The sequence below is a fragment of the Martes martes genome, assembly GCF_963455335.1.
Source record: "Martes martes genome assembly, chromosome: X".
Lineage (NCBI taxonomy): Eukaryota > Metazoa > Chordata > Mammalia > Carnivora > Mustelidae > Martes > Martes martes.
Window position 1 is genome coordinate 85,311,884 of NC_137897.1, and position 20,065 is coordinate 85,331,948.

General features: G+C 43.7%; 1 protein-coding gene across 1 annotated transcript in view; it reads right to left on the reverse strand.

The window, feature by feature from the left end:
* The window catches only part of CHRDL1 (chordin like 1), a gene marked incomplete at its 5' end in the record, with an annotated part of 113,785 nt that overhangs the window by 41,885 nt on the left and 51,835 nt on the right, over nucleotides 1-20,065 (reverse strand). The window lies entirely within an intron of this gene.

Below are 20,065 nucleotides of genomic sequence, written 5' to 3' on the forward strand. Positions count from 1 at the left end.
TCTTTGCTTATTTTTAATTCCATCACTAAGCTCACCCTCTCCTCCCACTCTTTTCTACCTGCTGAAGTCCTGTCTGATTTTGAAGGCTCAGGAAAAGTCCCTTTTCCTCTATGAAGTATTCCCTAACAGCTCCAGCCCACGACCTAGCCCTCTCCAGACATGTGATTTCTGAAATACACAATCCAGCACTTGAATGTTACTGTAACTCCCATTTGTGACTTAGAGTCGCCTAGCCAACAATTTACGAAGAGATTTCACATACGTTTTGATAAGGGAGCCTCATAACAACCCTATCAACCACGTAAATCAGATCCCTAACTCCATTTTTCACTTGAGGATAACAAGACTCAGAGGTTGACTTTTCTGAAGTCCCAGATGTAGTAAGTGATGACCCCAAATTCCATCTTTTTCTCTCAACCTAGGTACACATGTGTATGTCCTGCTTTTTAAGGACTGGGTTGCTGCCTTATAGAGTTCCTCTTCTCTGTGGTGTCTAATGCAGGGTTGTCATGGAGCAAAATATTAATGCACCAATGCATTTGATGAGTTGATTCTAATCAATGGTCTCAAGATGTCTTTTTACACACTCAACGCGTGCACACACACACCCAGCAATGAACAAGCCCCCAGATTAAACTCATCGCTAATGTACAAACAATAGATATAAATGGGGCTTGGAAAGTACCCGCTGTAGAATAGCAGAAAAAGAGAAATCAAGGGAGTTGTGTGTTTCATTAGGTTAAGGCTTAGACAGTTAGACCATCCTTTCTTTCCCATTAGTCAAAAGTATGATGCAAATGAGTCCATCTTATGGGTTAGTTATACCTCAATACAACCATTTAAAACAACAGAATGATGCTCTGGTTTCTCTTGAGATCATATAAATCTTTCATTTTTTGAAAAAAACAGAATGAAATTATTGTTAGGATATAGGTGAAAATTATAAAGGGTAATGGTAATAGCAGTAATAATAATAATAGCTCACATTTACTAAGCCCTAATTAATATACAAGGAACAATGGTGAATGCTTTTCCATACGTGATTACATTGGCTTTTACTAGTAACATTCTGAAATGGACACGATTATGCCCATTTTGCTGATGGGGAAACTAAAGCTTAAGAAACCAACTATCTTGCCCCAGGTCTCACAATTAGTGAGCTTCAGTAACACCAACTTCTGAACTGATGTCTGACTGATTCTAGAATCTTCCATCCTTCCCACTATCAAGGTTTGATATGTTACCATATCAAACCTGTAACAAGGGAGGGACCGTTTAATTTAAAAACCAAAACCAGTGGAACATGAAGGCTGAGTTGTACCCCTAGAATGTTTTGGCCTACAATACCCAGGAAACTGATACCACATTTACTCTGGCTCCAGCAATTTGTGTAACTAACTCAATTCTATACTTTGCTATGTAAATTGATCTAGCTGTGAGTTCTGAGTAACTCATTCCTTGGGTATTAACTAATTATTAATGACTTCTCACAGAATACAAAAGTAGTTCCTTAAAAAGAAGACTTAGGGGCACCTGGGTGGTTCCATTAGGTAAGAGTCTGACTCTTGATTTTTTTACTCAGGTTATGATCTCAGGGTGGTGAGATCTAGCCCCACGCTCAGCAGGAAGTCTGCTTGAGATTCTCTCTCTCTCCCTCTCCCTCTGCCACTCCCCTCACTTGCATGTTCTCTCTCAAATAAATAAATCCTAAACAAAAGAAAAAAAAAAGAAGTCTTAGCTTCTAGAGCATGTTTAACTCTCCAGTTGACCCTAAGTGCATGCTCCGGCCCACAGGTACCAGACAGCTGCAGCTGGTACACAGGAGTAAAATTCACTGGAGAAAGGACAGGGGCAGGCCCATTCACCCCTCCGGGCTCTAATTATACCAAATCTCAGTATTTTGTGGTGAAGGAAAACTGGGATGACCTACAAAAGAATATCAACCATGACTCTTACAGGAGTCGACAGATCTTTGGAATGCCAAAAGAAAAAAGAAGGTTGGAATTATTTTGCTACAGAAGAATGTGGATTGATTTTTGAAATGGGCCTTCTACCAAGGGATCGACGGGGAAGCAACTGCAGGGTGAGGTTTTCCAGTGGAATCATGATCTTGAGAGTCTTTCTTGCAACAGTCTTCAGAGTAGCCTGGCATAGAGTCTATTAATCTACCCAACAGGAGATGGGGAGAAAGCAAAAGATAGAAAGACAAAACAGAATCAAAGAAAAAGAAACCAATTATGAGTATGCTTACCGCTAGTTTTACACAATACATTTATCTTAGTATCTTTCCATTTACTCTTATTTCATTCTTTTAATAACCCTAATAGAGTGGTGAGAGAATTACAGAAATGAAGTTATTGATATCCCAAAAGATGTGGCCCATGCCACCCAGATATTAAACAGGAAAGCCAACTCAGAAATAGTTTTCCTGTCTTGAAGTTTGTGCTCTTTTTACAGAGGTGGGTGTTACACACTGGCAGATGGAAAGGAAATGAAATCCATACCTGGAAGAGATATCTGTGTTTCCATGTTTACTGCATCCCATGCTCATTGCAGCATTATTCACAATAGCCAAGGTAAAGAAACAGCCTAAATGTCAGTCAGTCAATGAGTAGATAAAGAAACAGTGGTACATACATACAAGGGAATATTATTGAACCTTAAAAAAGACATCTTGCCACTTACAACAACATGACTGAACCTGGAGGACATTATGCTAAGTGAAATAAGGCAGATACAGAAAGAAAAAAAATTGTATGGTCACATTTTTTGTGAAATCTAAAAACACATTGAATATATAGAAGCAGAGAGTAGACTGTTTCCTTTGCTGTGCAAAAGCTTTTGATCTTCAACAAAACCAAAAGACAACTGACAGAATGGGAGAAGATATTTGCAAACAACATATCAGATAAAGGGCTAGTATCCAAAATCTATAAAGAACTTATCAAACTCAACACCCAAAGAACAAATAATCCAATCAAGAAATGGGCAGAGGACGTGAACAGATATTTCTGCAAAGAAGACATCCAGATGGCCAACAGACACATGAAAAAGTGCTCCACATCACTCGGTATCAGGGAAATACAAATCAAAACCACAATGAGATACCACCTCACACCAGTCAGAATGGCTAAAATTAACAAGTCAGGAAATGACATTTGCTGGCGAGGATGCGGAGAAAGGGGAACTCTCCTACACTGTTGGTGGGAATACAAGCTGGTGCAACCACTCTGAAAAACAGCATGGAGGTTCCTCAAAAAGTTGAAAATAGAGCTACCCTACAACCCAGCAATCACACTACTGGATACTTACCCTAAAGATACAAATGTAGTGATCCGAAGCAGCACATACATCCGAATGTTTATAGCAGCAATGCCAAAATAGCCAAACTATGGAAAGGACCTAGATGTCCATCAACAGATGAATGGATAAAGAAGATGGGATATATATATATATACACACACACACACACACACACACACACACACACACACAATGGAATACTATGCAGCCATCAAAAGAAATGAAATCTTGTCATTTGTGACGACGTGGTTGGAACTAGAGGGTATTATGCTTAGCAAAATAAGTCAATCAGAGAAAGACAATTATCATATGATCTCCCTGATACGAGGAAGTTGAGAGGCAATGTGGGGGGTTTGGGGGGTAGGAAAAGAATAAATGAAATAAGATGGGATGGGGAGGGAGACAAACCATAAGAGACTCTTAATCTCACAAAACAAACTGAGGGTTGCTGGGGGTAGGGGGTAGGGAGAGGGTGTTGGGGTTATGGACATTGGGGAAGGTATGTGCTATGGTGAGTACTGTGAAGTGTGTAAACGTGGTGATTCACAGACCTGTACCCCTGGGGCTAATAATTCATTATATGTTAATAAAAAATAAAAAATTATATTAAAAAAAAGAAGCAGAGAGTAGAATGGTGGTTACCCCGGGGGTGGGGGAAATGGGGGAGATGTTGGTCAAAGTGTATAAAGTTGCAGTTACATAAGATGAATATGTCTAGAGATCTAATGTATAGCATGATGAGTATAATTAATAATACTAGATTGTATCCCGGACATTTGCTAAGAGAGATTTCAGGTGTTCTCCCCACAAAGTAAATGATAACTATGTGAGGAGATGATGCTAATTAGCTTGACTTTAATAATCATTTCAATATATATAAATATGTATATCGAATCAGTATATTTTACACCTTAGACATATACAGTTTTTACTAAAGAAAAGATTGTTTTCTTAAACTTGGAGGTAGGATCATGGAGTCAAAAACCCCAGGGTGGGTAACCACTTTCCCTAACCTTGCCAAGTCACTTTACCCCTTTGGGCCCCAGTTTTTCTAAGAATGGGATGTATGGAATTGTTGAATCATTATATTGTACACCTGAAACTAATATAGCACTGTATGTTAATTATACTAGAATTAAACATATACACGAAAAAAGGCACCCCCAAACTTAGTGGATAAAAACCCCAAATCACCATAATAATAAATTAATTAAATGGGCATGAACACAAACGCTAGCTGTATAGTAAAGTGGAACAGCAAGGCCCTTCCATTCCCAATTTAGAACACAAAGTAAAGAATGCACACTCCTGGAAATAAATAAGAAAAAAGTAATTAAATTGGAGAAGTGACTTGTAATCTGCAGTTTTACTGAATGAAAATGGGTAGTTGCTTCATAAAAAAAAAAATGGGACATGAGACTCAAATCTCCTCTTGCATCTTTAGAATGGGCCAACACAGCATGCAGGGTGCCACCGAAGCAAAGAAGGCCACCTGGTACTCTACCCTCTCCCTTCCTAGATTTTCCAAGGTGGCTGGGCTTCTAATCAACTATTCCTGGAACACATTCGGTGTTCCTGACTAAATACTGGAAGAAAATCAGTCCAAGGCAAGCTGACCTCAGGGCCCCTCAGGGCAATGGTACTCTGAGGAGGAGTGGGACGAGGACATGGTGGGGTCAGCAGACAAGGGCGAAGTCACGTGACTACAGTTGTGCTGGGAAAAAAACTGTTCCTTCCCTCCTCATTAGGGATGGTCTCACATGTAGCAGAACTATCACTTCTGGGGGGCTTGGAAAAACGCTCCCCTATCCTCCCTATCTCTCCCTTCTTTTGAACTCACTGGTGCCTAAAATGTCATCACTAGAAGTCCATTCCTTTGGGATAAATGGTTGCCTTTTGCAATCAGATTTTTATAATCCCAGTATTTCTGTGAGAGGTTACACATGGTCCAGAACATCTCAGTATGAATAACTTTGCCACAAGTTTGTTTTGTTTTGTTTTTTTGCTCTTCAGAGAAACTGGCAAATTTTACCAAGAAGTCTGTGGTCCTATCCCACTTCCTTTGGTACACCATTCTCTCCCCTCCTGGCACTGGCCTTCTTCCCAACCTCCAGAACCCAAAATCCTCATGCTGGCTGCTGACTTCTCTACTCTCCCTACCCTCAAATTTCTATTTTCTTAGCAGGCCACTTCTTGGCAAGTCAGGAAGGCTGCTTGTATGTCAGGAGACAAATCAGCTCCCAGTGTTTATGAGAGAAATGCAAACCTCTCCAGAGCTTCCAGGGATCAGTTGCCAATCTCCTGGACTCCAAGTCCCTCCCTTCTCTCGCCCATCACTACTGTTACTTGGGTTCCTACTTGACACTTGATGGCTGAGCCTGGTGCTAATGTTTCCAGTCTGGTTCTCGGTCATTCTGCTGGTGTGGTCCCAGCACATCTGCAGACCATGTTGGAGGTGTGGTGGAGAGGGAATTTAGAGATGACGATAGAAGGCTTGAACTAAGAGTTTGTCTTCTCTTTAATTATGATGATACACACACAGAACACAGAACCATATAGTTCAAAGGGTTTGACCCTAGATCTCAGAAACATGAGAAGGAACAGGCCAAAGGAAGGGGCAAGGAAAGAAGTCCTGAAATGGGGTGTTGCTTGTAGGCAGTGTTTTCTGCTCTGTCTCACATCAACGCAAACAAAAAGAATCGAATCTGGTATCTGGGGTCTGCAAACATTAGGCAAAAAACCCAGCTTTGGCATGTCTTTGATCTGTGACCTTGGGAAGGTTACTTGATCTCTTTGTGCCTTGGTTTCCTTGTCTTCAAAATGAGAATGCCCTCTACCTTACAAGACTATGAGGTTTAGAGATCACTTATTTTAAAAAGCCCCAAAGTATCCAGTACATAATAATGTCCACAGTAAATGGTAAGTGGTGCTGGTATAGAAAGAAGGACCACAGAAGAACATAGAAGGATTTCCTTGCTTCCATGGATAACTGGACAGTTAATTAAATGGCGATTGCTTTGTGCTTATGTGTACGGTAAGCACTCTGGGGTTAACAACAGTTAAGAGACTATTTTCCTTTTTTCCCCCCTTCTTCATTTAACATCTGCTTATGGGGGATTTGACTATACCCAGCACAAACAGGTCCTCAAGCTTACCTTGACAATAATTGGTACTTTGCTGGGTTGGAGCTGCAGAGGTAAATAAGACATAACCCTGACTTCAAGGAGAATCCTGCTTTCATTGGAGGGGCTGGCATTAAAAGATGTTAATTGCTAACATACTTAGATAACTCATAAGCCTTGAGGCTGGGAGGTCAGATTATCACCAATTGCCAAACAACGTCAAATGGGAAGAAATGTCACCTGCATCACGAACAATTTAGGTTAGACACTAGAAAGTAATCCTTAACCGTATTTCTCATTCCAAAGTTCAGTTTGGAGAGTTTCTGTTGGAAAATAAAAATCCTACTTGAAGGCCAAAGGCTAGACTAGGTGAATATTTCGAGCCCCTTCCAACCATAGAAAATCAATCCTACCAAGCTGGTCACAGTTCTCTACTCCTACTCGTGGGACAGATCCTAGCTAGGACTCTGTGTTCCCAGTCCGACCACAATGAGATGGTTCTCTCTTCCCGACACTATTCAACACCTCTGGACAGTGGGAGCTAGTACAGCGCTTTCTGAAACAAATTATTTTAAAGCATATAAATTTGGGTCACCTTTTGGCCTTGGCCCAGATGGGAAGAAAGCAGAAGACTAAGGGTGCCATGGGAAACCACTATGCTCCTTCAAGAGGTGCTGCCGTAGCAGACGGAGGGACAGCTGGGTGCTGCGTAAAGCAAGGACAAAATAAATCCTGCAGAACGAATGCATCCCAAACAGTGGCTGTGTCTAGTCCCCTTCCAAATAGGAACAGGTGCTCAGCCTCCGAGGCCATTTGGGTTCAGGTGAGTTGTTCTCTGGAATGCTAAGAGCAAAGGTACTGCTTCAAATGGGTCCATCAGCCACACCTGGGATGCCTGCTATTTAGATTTCTTCCTTTCATTTTTTTAGAAGATTTTATTTATTTATTTGAGAGAGAATGAGTGAGAGAGAGCATGAGAGAGGAGAACGTCAGAGGGAGAAGCAGACTCCCCAAGGAGCTGGAAGCCCAATGATTTCTTCCTTTCATTGCTCCAACCCCTCTTACCTCTCTTTGCCCTTGGCCTCTCCAAGGGGCAGCTTAACTGCACCTGCTTTCCTGGGGCAGAGACCTAAGATTTCCAGATCTTTCTCCAACTGTCCTCTATGGAAACTTAACTCTTCTCTGGCCCATCACATTGAGGTCTTGGTAGTGAGGATTGGGACCTATCTATCTCCTTAATTCATACCAAGGTGCCAAGGGAAGACAACTTTTGGAAACAGGTTGTTTTTCTAGATAATGAAATCGTTATGTGGGCTTCTGGTGCTTTACCCATAACGAAGCTGTAGAGCATGAGGCAAGAGATACAGAACCTTCCAGAACTTAGGGCTTATGTGGGGGAGATGACTGAATACAGCCTCCAAGGTCTGTCCAACTGGGAGGAGAGGCCTGACTTCAGTTTCCCATTTGGGTCCAAATTCCAGCTCCACTATTAATTAGTTGCCACGGATTAGCTTAGCAACTCATTTCACATTACTGAGTCTCAGTTCCCTCATCTATAAAATGGAGCTGATAACAAGATCTACCTCATACGTTGCTGTGAAGCACCAACAAGATAATGTGCTAGCCATAGAACTGGGTGAGTATTAATGCTTAGTAAATGCTGCTATTGTTCTATTACTATTAGCTATAAAAAATAGAATTTCTGGAAGGCAGGAAGTAGGTCGCTAAGAGAAGAGATGTGGGGCTGCCTAATCTTTACGGCAGGTGCTTGCATTAGACTGAATGTCTATGTTCTCCCTGCCCCACAGATTCATATGTTAAAAACCTAATCTCCAGTATGATGGTATTAGGAGTGGGGCCTTTGCAGAAGACAGGAATAGACACTTTTCCAAAGAAGGTGCCTAGGTGGCTCAGTCAGTTAAGCATCTGACTCTTGATTTTGACTCAGGTCATGATCTTAGAGTCGTAAGACTGAACCCCACATTAGGCTCTGTGCTCAGCATGGAATCTGCTTGAGATTCTCTCTCTCCCTCTCCCCCTCCGCCTTCTTGCACTCTCCCCCTCTCTCTGTCTCTCTCTCTAATAAAAAAAAAATAAAATCTTAAAAAAAAAGGAAGATGGGGCACCTAGGTGGCTCAGTTGGTTAAGTGTCTGCCTTAGGCTCAGGAGCCCCCACATTGGGCTCCCTGCTCAGAGGGGAGTCTGCTTCCTCCTCTTCCTCTGCTCCTCCCCCTGCTCATGTGTGTGATCTCTTAAATAAATAAAATCTTTAAAAAAAGAAGACCTACAGATGGCTAACAGATACATGAAAAAATGCTCAATATGACGCATCATCAGGGAAATACAAATCAAAACTACAATGAGATAATCACCTCACACCAGTCAGAACGGCTAGAGTGAACAACACAGAAAACAACAGATGTTGGCGAAGATCCAGAGAAAGGGGAACCCTCCTACACTGTTGATGGGAATGCAAGCTGGTGCAGCCACTCTGGAAAACAGTATGGAGGTTCCTCACAAAGTTAAAAATAGAGCTACCCCATGATCTGGCAATTGCACCACTAAGTATTTACCAAAGGATACAAAAATACTATTCAAAGGGATACATGAACCCTGATGTTTATAGCAGCAATGTCCACAATAACCAAACTATGGAAAGAACCCCAATGTCCATCAACTGATGAAGGGATAAAGAAGTGGTACGTGTATGCAGTGGAATATTACTCAGCTACCAAAATGAACAAAATCTTGCCATTTGCAATGATGTGGATGGAGCTAGAGAATATAATGCTAAGTGAAATCAGTCAGTCAGAGACAAGTATCATATGATTTCATTCCGATGTGCAATTTCAGAAACAAAACAAAAGAGTGAGAGAGGCAAACCAAGAAACAGAGTCTTAACTACAGGGAGCCTGCTGATGGTTTCCAGAAGGGAGGTGGGTGGGGGTAAGGGGAAAATAGCTGATGAGGAGGAAGGAGTACACTTGTTGTGATGAGCACTAGGTGTTGTATGGAAGTGTTGAATCAGTAAATTGTATATGTGAAGCTAATAATACATTGCATGTTAACTAACTGGAATTTAAATACAAACTTGAAGGAGAAGACAAAAAAGGAGGTGGGGCCTTTGGGAGGGAATTAGGTCAAGATGGCAGAGCCCTCCCAAATGGGATTAGTGCCCTTATCAGAAGAGACCAGATGGGAGGGAGGTGATCTCTTTTTTCAGCATGAAGGTGGCTACCTGTAAGCCATGAACTTAGGTCTCACCAGACACCACATATGCTGGCCATTTGATCTTGGACTTCCCAGCCACCAGAACTGTGAGAACTAAATGTTTATGGTGAAGCTACTCAATCTCTGGTATTTTTGTTCCAGAAGCCCAAGCTAATACAATTGTTTTCCACTGCCCCTTAGAACTTCTCGAAAATGGCCAGATTCTGAGTGGTGACTAGAAAGTCACCTCTGAGCCATCACATTCACCAAGAATCCTCTTATGCCGGTACTCTGGGCTGACTGGCCCTTCCTGGTACAGCAGAGCTCCCAAAGGTGGCAAGCCTACTCTGTCCCTAAACTCTCTTCCACTTTGCTCCACCAGAATGCCCGACATGGCCCCAGGTTCAAGCATTAGTCAGAAAAGGGCTTTGCCTTTTTCAGAGGTTTAATGAGTTCACACTAGAGAGTACCAAAGACTGGAAAGGAGTCCCCTGATGAAGAGCACACCCATCATCACACCCACAGTGTGCTACCACTTCACACCCACTGAGGATGGCTATCATTAAAAAAGAAATAACATCAATTGTTGGCGAGGACATGGAGAAATCAGAAGCCTCATCCACTGCTGGTGGGAGCGTAACAGTATAAAGTGGTGTAAAATGGAAAACAGTCTGGCAGTTCCTCCAAGTTCAATATAGAGTTACCTCCTGAACCAGTAATTTCACTGCTGGGCATGTACCCAAGAGGAGTCAAAGCTGGGACTCAGATTAGGTATGCAAATCTTCACAGCAGCGATATTCACAATGGCCGAAAAGTGAAAACAACACAAGTGTCTATCAATACATAAAACGATCAGTATATCCATAACAGCACAATACTATTCAGTTAGAATAGATCACCCTCGAAAACATTAGGCTGAGGAATAAAGCTAGTCACATAATGTCTGTTTCTGCTTATATGAAAGGGCCAGAACAGGCAAATTCAGAGAGACAGAAAGTAGATCAGTGGATGCCAGGAGCTATGGGGAGGGTGGGTGGGGGGTGACTGCCAGTCGGTATGAGGTTTCTTTTGGGGATGAGGAAAATATTCTGGAACTGGACAGTGGTGACAGTGGTACCTTGTGATGACACTAAACCCAACTAAACCATACACTTTAAGAGCGTAAATGGTATGTGAATTATATCTCAATAAAGTTGTTAACAATAAAACGAAACCACTAAACATCCTACAACACGGACACCAGGGCTAAGTATGGGAGTGGGGCGGGGCCAGGACAAAATGAAGGTGCTGGTCAAGGTGACAGGGAGGCAGGCAAAGAAGGAAAGGTAAACGAAAAAGGAAAGAATCCACAAAGGGGAAGGGCTGGGGTGCGGTGGGGTGGCGAGCTCAATCCCAAGTCATAGTTTTGTCTGGTGTTCCGTGGCCATGCCACGGGGTACCCACCTTGGGAGACCGGGCAGGTCTGCCAGACTGCCGAGTGTAATGAGGGGGTGGGGTGATGGCAGGGAGGATTTCCCTGCTCAGAATCTTCAAGAAGACTGGATTCAGGCCCACAACTTCTGCAAGATTAGTGGCCTCCCTACTCGCGCTCCCCAGCCCAAACCCCAACACCCACCCCCTACCCCCCATGGGGGCCCAGGCCAGGAAATTCTTGCAGCAGATTCAGATCACTTTGCAGCTCAACACACAGACACAACACTCTGTCCCAAGCAAGAAGGTGCCGAGTGAGAAGAAACAGTCATCTGCTGGTCCAGCTGGAGAGCAGAGTGGAAGAAAGTGCTGAAAGCTCACGCCCTGGTATAATCCGTGGCTTTCCTCCTCACCCGGAACCCATCTGTGGGCTGTTTTTCATCCCACTTCCCTTAATGTTTCAGCTGTTGGCAGTCAGTAGCTGACCCTGCCTGGATATGCCCTCTTGTCAGACAGATGCCAGGAAGGATGGCTTGAGGAGAGGGTCTGGGCCCGAGAAGACAACGTCTCTCTGCAGCAAACATTGCTGGCAGCCTGGGCACCAGATTGGGGGCAGGGGGGAAACACACCTTCTTGGCTGGCTGGTACCACTGACTTGCTCCATTCTGTCTGCTTCTCTAGGTCTCAGTTTTGAAAGAACCTGCTTGCATTTGTGAGTAGGTGTAAATATTCATCAGGGGCAAGCGTTTCATTTGCTTCTACTTCACAGGGCAGGAGTCAAAATACACAAGATTACATTTTTTTGAAACGGCCCAGGGAGACAAGAAGCAATGCCCAACATGGCCGGTTGATGAGGATTATCTCCGGTTTACCAAGAGCATTCCATCGAAAGGCAAAAAGACAATTATCCCTGAGTCTGCTCCCATGGTCCAGGGTCCAGAGCTTACTATAGCTCATAATGGTTTGGCCAACTCCAAAAAGGCCCCTTGGTGTGTGATTTGCCGCTTTTCAGATAGCAATTCTAGCCTTGAGGTGTCAGTCACTTGCCTATGGACAAGCGTCCAAGGCTCGAAGCTCTACGTGGGTAGCAGCCCCGTGGCAAGGACCCAGCCCAGGGAACAAAGCACATCTCAAAGATCCATCCCCTTGGCTCAAGAACACTCTACTTCAGACCAGCTGGGCCTTGGCCCCGCAGTGCTCCTCAGCAAATGTGTGCTGGCTCACACTAGACCCCACCACCTCCCCCGGACTACACTTTGCTTCCTCATATTTTATCTAGCCCTCTCTGTTCACCCCACATGCTCTGATTTCCTGTAGCAGCTCCAATGGTTTGTCTGTACCCTACAGTCTAACCCCTGCTAACGAGGGTACTGTTTGCTAACTGATCCAGAAGGATAAAGGAGGCAAGACTTATGTCTTGACTTCTCTGTCTCCTGCTGGCTCCAGCCCTGGAACAGAGGAACAAAAGTTCACATAGTAATATAAGCTCGTAGGTTGCGAGTCTATTATTAATTCCCTTAAGACATATATGCGTCCAACCAGGAACAAGTTTATTCTTCATTTAAGTCCCAGAGAGCCAGAGAGCTAGAAGCAGGACTCTTGAAAGGGCTTCTGAAGGGAGTTACAGAATTTTGTGTATGAGGGTATGTGCATTCTACCAAGAAGAGGGTCCATGGGTTCCATCAGCTTCTCTGATCCCTAAGAGGCGCCTCTGTTAGTTTAAGATAAAGGGAAGAGCCTTTGGGGTTCACCTCAGCAGCATGGGAACTCTGTCGGCAATTCAGTTCCCGTTCTTGGGTTCCAGAGCTCCACTTGCTCATTTTCAGCTTTCCGTGCGTTGTGGAAAGCTTCCCATAATCCAATCTTTAGAAGGAACCACTATGTTCTGTCCTGTCAAAATGTCCTCTGCTTTGCTGAACAGCTTTATTATCAGCTCCATTATTCAGCTCATGGACCATTCCAGTCTCATTACATAAGCCTTCTTGAGTTGCCCGTGTGTATCACCACGAGGCAAGTGGAAATGGCCTCCTCTCTCAACAGATGCTGATGAAGCCCAGAGTTGCCAAGGGGACCCTCCCTGCCAAGTAGAGCCAAAGAAAGGACTCAGGCTTAATTTTACCTTGAGCCACAAAATGTGAAGGCAAAGGAAGCCTGCTAAAATCCAGTCCAACTGGGGGAAAGGGAAAACAAGTTCTTCTATTTTCAGGGGCTAACTCTCAAATCCCAAGTCTTCATCTGAATTTGGGATTATGCAGTCCAACAATAAGAAGACCCTTCTTCAGTGGCTCTGATAAGTTGTTCTTATTCCTATGCTACTCTACTATGGATTTTAAAAATTTTTTTCTAATTACCCAATGGTGTAACAAGTGGACTCATAGTTGAAATGGGAATGGGAAATCAACTAGGCCACATAACACCTAATTGTTAATGACAGGTTTTGTGGTAACATGTCACTCCCTGCCGTCCCCCTCTTTCCCCTAAATAAATTAAGAACGAGTTCTACTATTACTCTGTTAGTTCTAATCCTTCGGGAATAAGTCTTTTTTTTTTTTTTGAAGGTCAATGACCCTTTGAAATGAACAAATTAGTCACTACCCTCAAGCAGTATTTACAGAAACAATGTGAGGCATCTGGCTGAGACAGTGGGGAGTGTAGTCAAGCATTCCTTTGTATTGCCTACACCAGCATTTCCCAAGTCCGCTCTGCAGAGCACTCCTAGTCCGCAAGATGTCCTGTGCAAACAAAATTCTGTGCTTCAATAAAGTTGGGAAAAGATTCATAGTCTAGGTTCACAATATCCCTTTCAGCGAATTGATGGATATCCAAAGTCCCATAGTAAAGGACTCTGTTTCCTTACAAACCCACATTTTCTCCAACTGAATTTACCGAAACACTTCAATATTATTTTTTCCTTGATGGAATAGCTATGAACATCCTGGGAAATAACTAGTTATTTTGAGGATCTGCATATCTGCCATCTTGTGGACACCAGACACTACTGAATTCAGGACCCTGCTCCCACTCAGTCACTCAACCTTCGGCTAAGACCTAAAGTGTTTCTCCCTAGCCAGCTGTGTAGTATTTCCTAAGCCTTTTCTTTTTCCTTCCCTTTCCTTCCTTTCTTTCATTAGTGAGTCCTGTAAAACAAGAAAAAATGCCCCCTAGTGAAATACTGTTAACTTGAACCATACAGTTTGGCACTTGTGACAATGGCCCAGTGACATCCTCCCTGGCTCAGGCACCAGGGAGGATGGACGTCAAGCCCAAGAGTTTGGATTTTTCTTGTAGAGGAAAAGAAGCCAGTGAAGTGATTTCAGCAATGAAGTTACTCGGTGAGATTAATATTTCTGAGAGGCCAGTCTAGGATGACTGGAGGAGAGACCGTAGGTTGGGAGGCAGAATATGTCATGAGGCTAGAGAAAGGACCCATTGTTATCACATTACATACTCAGGGAAGAAAAGAGGCATTCAGTACTTGAGGATTAATTGAGAAAACGTATCCCCAAACATGGTTTGTTGTGTTTGGAAAAGTGTTAGTGGCAGGCTTCAGAAAGTGGTCCCTGGAGGCCATTGGCAGAGGCTGAGGGAAGGTGGTGGCAGACAAAGGTTCCAGGCTGCTGGAGAAAGTCGGAGTGCTCTGAGGAGAAGTCAGTCCGCCTCTTCCTGGAAACCAAAAGAGGCAGTTCATCTGCCTTGTCATGGAACTACCAGAGGAAAAGACAGGGTATCCTGTTTCCCCCTCAAAGGAAACCCTTTAAGTATGGAAGCCGAAGTCCCTATGTGGCCAAGGGTAACATAGGTAAGAGTGTACAATACGGAGAATGAAAAGGAAGTGTTTAGGGAACCTATATTCAAAAGAACTGCACCCCTGCTTGCCGTGGGTGGACAACTCTTCCTCAGGAAATGGATGCGTGAATGGTGAAGAAATATCAAAGATCCCTTGCAAATTTCCAATTGGAAACTGGGATTCTTCTCTTGACAGCCAGATGTCCACAGGATGGGCCCTGCTCCCACCCCATTTTCAAGTGAAGTGATTATGGGCAATGGTGGTTGTAGGGGTCAGAGGCTAAGCAAGTAGATAAGGTTTGCTGCCATCTTTGGATTTACCAGGATTGGAAAGTTATTTATGAGATTGGATCACTGCTTTGGGTCACTGATTCTCAAAAGTGCGGGGGAGGGGAGTGAGTCCCTTCATTCTCAAGAGGATCAGGGTCTCTGGTGGGAGTGGTTTCAAGGTTCACACCCTGGCCCAGCTCAACTTGGGAACCACGACATCACAACAGATGTCACCAATGTGAGTGTGGTATGAGCAGATACTTCAGAGGCCGAAACGGATCTACCAGCCATGGTTCCAATAACTACAGCATCAGTATCATTCACAACTGGAATTTACTGATGTGTGCTTCTCCTGAGCAGGTTCTATGTTCAGCACCATATAGGTTCGTGTGCATTAGCTCTGTTCTCTGGAATGCCACCCCAGGAGGAGGTAGGTGTTGGTATTATCTCCCTTTACAGGTGAGGACGCTAAATTAAGGAAGTGATTGAACTGGAACTGGAAGCAAGGTGGTGTCTAGCTCCGGAAGTGGAGCTACACTCTATTGCTCTTCAGATCCGTGCTGCATTGTTTGAAAGCACAGCTTGGCTAAAATAGCCACCCACACAAAACCCTGTCTGATGCTCGAATTGCTTCTCTGAAGTTCCCCTCTCTGAAAAGAACCCCTTGCCTCGCTCATGCTGACGCTCACACACTCTCTCTTTGCACAGAGGAGGTCTAACAAAATATAAGGATCGAAAGGAAGCACATGACCACCTCATCTCCAGTGAACCTCAAAGGGTTAGGGCCGGTGTGCAGAAGTCAGTGGGGGAGGCTACAACCCTGGGCTGTGCTTTCTTAAGAATGGTAGAAAAATTTTAAAAAACTGCAGATTGATTACTTTCTTAGTCACCTGGCCAATGAAATAATCTGGCAACAGAACAGGTCCCTCTATGGAATCGGAAAATGGCATCAATGGCCAGCTCTGCTTCGCAGAGACCACCCACCTTCTACTCAAATTGTGGTGGGGGACCAGCAGCATTAGGGTCACCGGGGAGCCCATTAGAAATGCAGAATCTCAGACCCCCCACCCAGCCCTATCAACTCTGCATTTGCTTTTCAACAAGAGTGCCAGTGATTCGCAGGCATGTGAAAGTTGGAGAGGCGCTGCTGCAGGGCTTCGGGTTCTAGAATCCATCTTCTTTCTAACCTTCGATAATACCCTAGAAATGGAGTCAGCTGCTCACAGGTTCATGAGGATTGAGAAGGCTTTTTCTCTTCCAGTTCTGGACATATACACGTGACGTTCGTTCCACACTGCCTCATTTTCTGCCCCATGGGAGCAGACGTGCAGGTGATCTTAAAACTGTGCTCCCTGCCACCCCTAACCTTTGTCTCTAACTGCCCTCTCTATGAGAAATGGCAAAATACATTTAATTAAACACCAGGATCCTGCGGGAAGTGAGGGTATGCATGCAAGGTCACCAATACTTTCAGACTATAGCAATGGTTCTCAACTGAGGACAGTTTCCCTCAGAGGACCTATCTGGCAGTGTCTGGAGACATTTTGTTGTTATTGTTACAAGTAGGGGCCAGTGCCACAGGCTTCTAGTGGGTAAAAGTCAGGGGTGCCACTAACCAACCACCAGTGCACAGGACAGTGACTAACAACAAAGAATTCCCTGACTCCCAAAGAGGTTGAGGATCTCTGGACTGGAGGAAATCATAAAAGCAAATGATCTGACCCATAAATATTCAATATAAAGCCAGGGAGAAATGGAACTTGAAAGGGCTTTTTCCATTCTGACCAAGAGCTACAGGTTGAACCCAAAAGCTCTAGCTGCCCTCGAAAGAGTGATGTCCTCCTTTGGCTTACAGAGTTGACCCCTTCTTTGACCAGAGGTTCTTCTCCAAAACCACCATATAATAGCAATGGCTCCAAGGCCACGATACACACTGAAAATCTCTTTCAAAAGTATTACTCTTCAAACTCAACATTAAAGGAAATGGAAAAAAAAATATCTTTACCTATTTTCTTTCTACAAGAAAAGGCAAATACCATGAAGTAGTTAAAAAAACTCAAATAGAAAAAACATGAACCAAGAAGTAACTATAAGAAATAACAACCAGGGTCAGCTGGGTGACTCAGTCATTTAAGTGTCTGCCTTTGGATCAGGTCATGATCTTGGGGTCTTGGGATTGAGCTCCATGTCATGTTCCCTGCTCAGCAGGGATTCTACCTCTTCCTCTCCCTCTGCTCATGCTCTCTCTCTCTCTTTCTCACTCAATCAAATAAATAAATAAATAAACTTAAAACGTCTAAAAAAAAAAAAAAAGAAACACCAAGCCATAGAGTTAGTAGAATTATTGAATGTGAGCATTAAAATGATTGAGTACCCTGGTAGCCAGGGCAAAAAGTCCCCCTTTTAATGTCTGCCTTTTAGTTTTTTTAAAGTGATTTATGACCAGTCTAGGATTCAGAAGGATTTGCCTGAGGTCACTGAATGTCATCTTTTTTTTTTTTTTTTAACTTTTCTTCTGCTAGCACACACATTCCAAACCACTGTACCAACAAGAATATAACTACCTTCACCTACGAGTTGAGGCCATGTGAAATACACTACAAAATATGAGATCTGGGGGGGGGGGGGAGGGTTGGCCTTTACCTTTATTTATAATACATGTTCTCTGAGGGCAACGTTATTCTCTCACTCCACCAAAGCCTGTGATGCTCTGTGAGTGACAAGCATTTCATTATGAGCAGGGTGTTAGTCAAGACTCCAGTCAGATACTTGGCAGCTCAAGCCCTTCCTAGGAAAAGTCACCCTTGCTTAAGACAAGTATACAGTAGTACACACATGTTGTGTATACACATGCTTAAGATAAGTACACAGAAGTAGACACATGTTGTGTATACACCCTTGCTTAAGATAAGTATATAGTAGTGTACACATGTTGTGTATATACATGTTGTGCTCATCAAACCCACTTTCTTTCTCTCCACCCATCCCTGCCCCCAACACCCAGCTACATTGCATTTTGCAGCCTTGTGTGCAGATAGTGGGGTGATCAGAATGCACTCTAGTCAACAGAATGTGGTGAGAAATGACATACATGTCTTTGAAACCTGACCTGCAAGCCTAGTTCACAACCCTCCCTTTTTTTCCCCTTGGCTGAGGGTCACATGCAGACAATCCCATGGAGGACTCCAAGACCCTAGAGGATGGCCAGTCCCCTACCCTGAAAAGGGCCTAGACCCCTGAATGACTACATGGAGCAGAGCCCTCCCTCCCCAAAGCCTGCCTCTGTGGTGTTTAACCACTGAGATGTTGGGATTTGAGAGCAGTTAGATCATCTTGACTAATTTTTTGGTCCTCACAAATACATTCCTTCCTCCAAAACTATGGGATGTAAGTTTTGCTTTAGCCTAAAATATTGCATTAATATCACTCTCTACCATTCACTTTTTTAAAAGATTTTATTTATTTATTTGACAGAAATCACAAGTAGGCAGAGAGGCAGGCAGAAAGGGGTGGGGGAAGCAGCCTCCCCGCCGAGCAGAGAGCCAGATGCGGGGCTCAATCCCAGGACTCTGGGATCATGACCTGAGCCGAAGGCAGTGGCTTAACCCACTGAGCCACCCAGGCGCCCCTACCATTCACTTTTTACCTCCCACTTCCATCTTGACAACTGCCCTCCATAGCTCTAAGGGCAGGAACCTCCTAGAGTCAATGTGCTTCGAACTTCCACTCCGATTCAAATTCCCATTAAAAGCAAACCAAAGTGAAATCAAACCCAGAAGCATGGGAAGTCCAGCTGTTCTCTGGCCTGCTGCTCAGTGACAGTCAATCCTTGGATCCAATGGCATGTAGGATCTAGTTGGAAGGCCTGCCTTTATGTTCAGAGTTGGTCAACATAGCATTTTAAGGAATAAGTACTGTCCCAATACTTCTAGTTTCTAGGATATTCCCTTATGTGTCAATGTCAATGACCAGCAGGAATAAGAAAGCCAGTCAGGCTTGGGCAAAGTGGCAAACCAGCCAGAAACCTAAAGGCTGGGCAAGAATGGATATGAAGAAGAAACCTGAAAAAAAAAAGTTCTTAGAATGTGTGGTAATAAAAAATAAATAAAATAAAAAGAACGTGTGGTACTCATTAGGGCTATTCATCAATATTCTTGTTCTGCTCCTTTCAGACACATGAAAAAGCATTGTGTTTCCCTGTCCCCTGAAAGTCAAAACATGGCTGTGTGACTTGCTCCAGCCAGTGACACATGAGCAGAAGTAATCTGTGTCACTTCTGGGCAGAAGTCTTTAAGAGCCAGGGCCAAATTTGCTCTGTTCCCTTCCCATGCCATTGGAACTAAATTCCAGATGGCAATGCTCGGTCAGCCCCAGGTCCCCAGATGAGGTAGATATGTGCCAATCTGAGGTGCACATGCACTTTGAAGCCACTGAGATTGTAGGTAGTGACGGCATCATAACGTAGCCTATTCTGATTGTTATAGGGTATCCGATATTTGACAAAGAATGGGCTTTCATATTCAAAATGGGAAAGATGAAATATACTCCCACAATTTTTAACATCTCTTCCCGCAAAATGAATTGGGGGAAAGAGTCACCCCTTCCTCAAAGTGATGGTCAAACACCCTAACAGGTCTTACCTACCAGTTTGACTCGGCCTGTTATGTCTAGAAGAGGGGTCATGGGCCGAATCTGACCTGCAGTTTGTTTCTGTAAGTAAAGTTTTATTGGAACGCAGACATGACTGCTCATTGACATATTGTCTATGGTTGTTTTCAACACAACAATGGAGGAGTTTTTGGAACAGAGGTCTACAAAGCCTCAAATATCTGCTCCCTGGACCTTTACAGAAAAAAGAAAATTCCTGTCCCCTGGTCTGGAAGAAGCCAACTGGAAAGAGAGCCATGGAGTGTCTGGAAAAGAAATCCTTCACACTGCCACTCAGAGTAAAGAGTACCCACTCC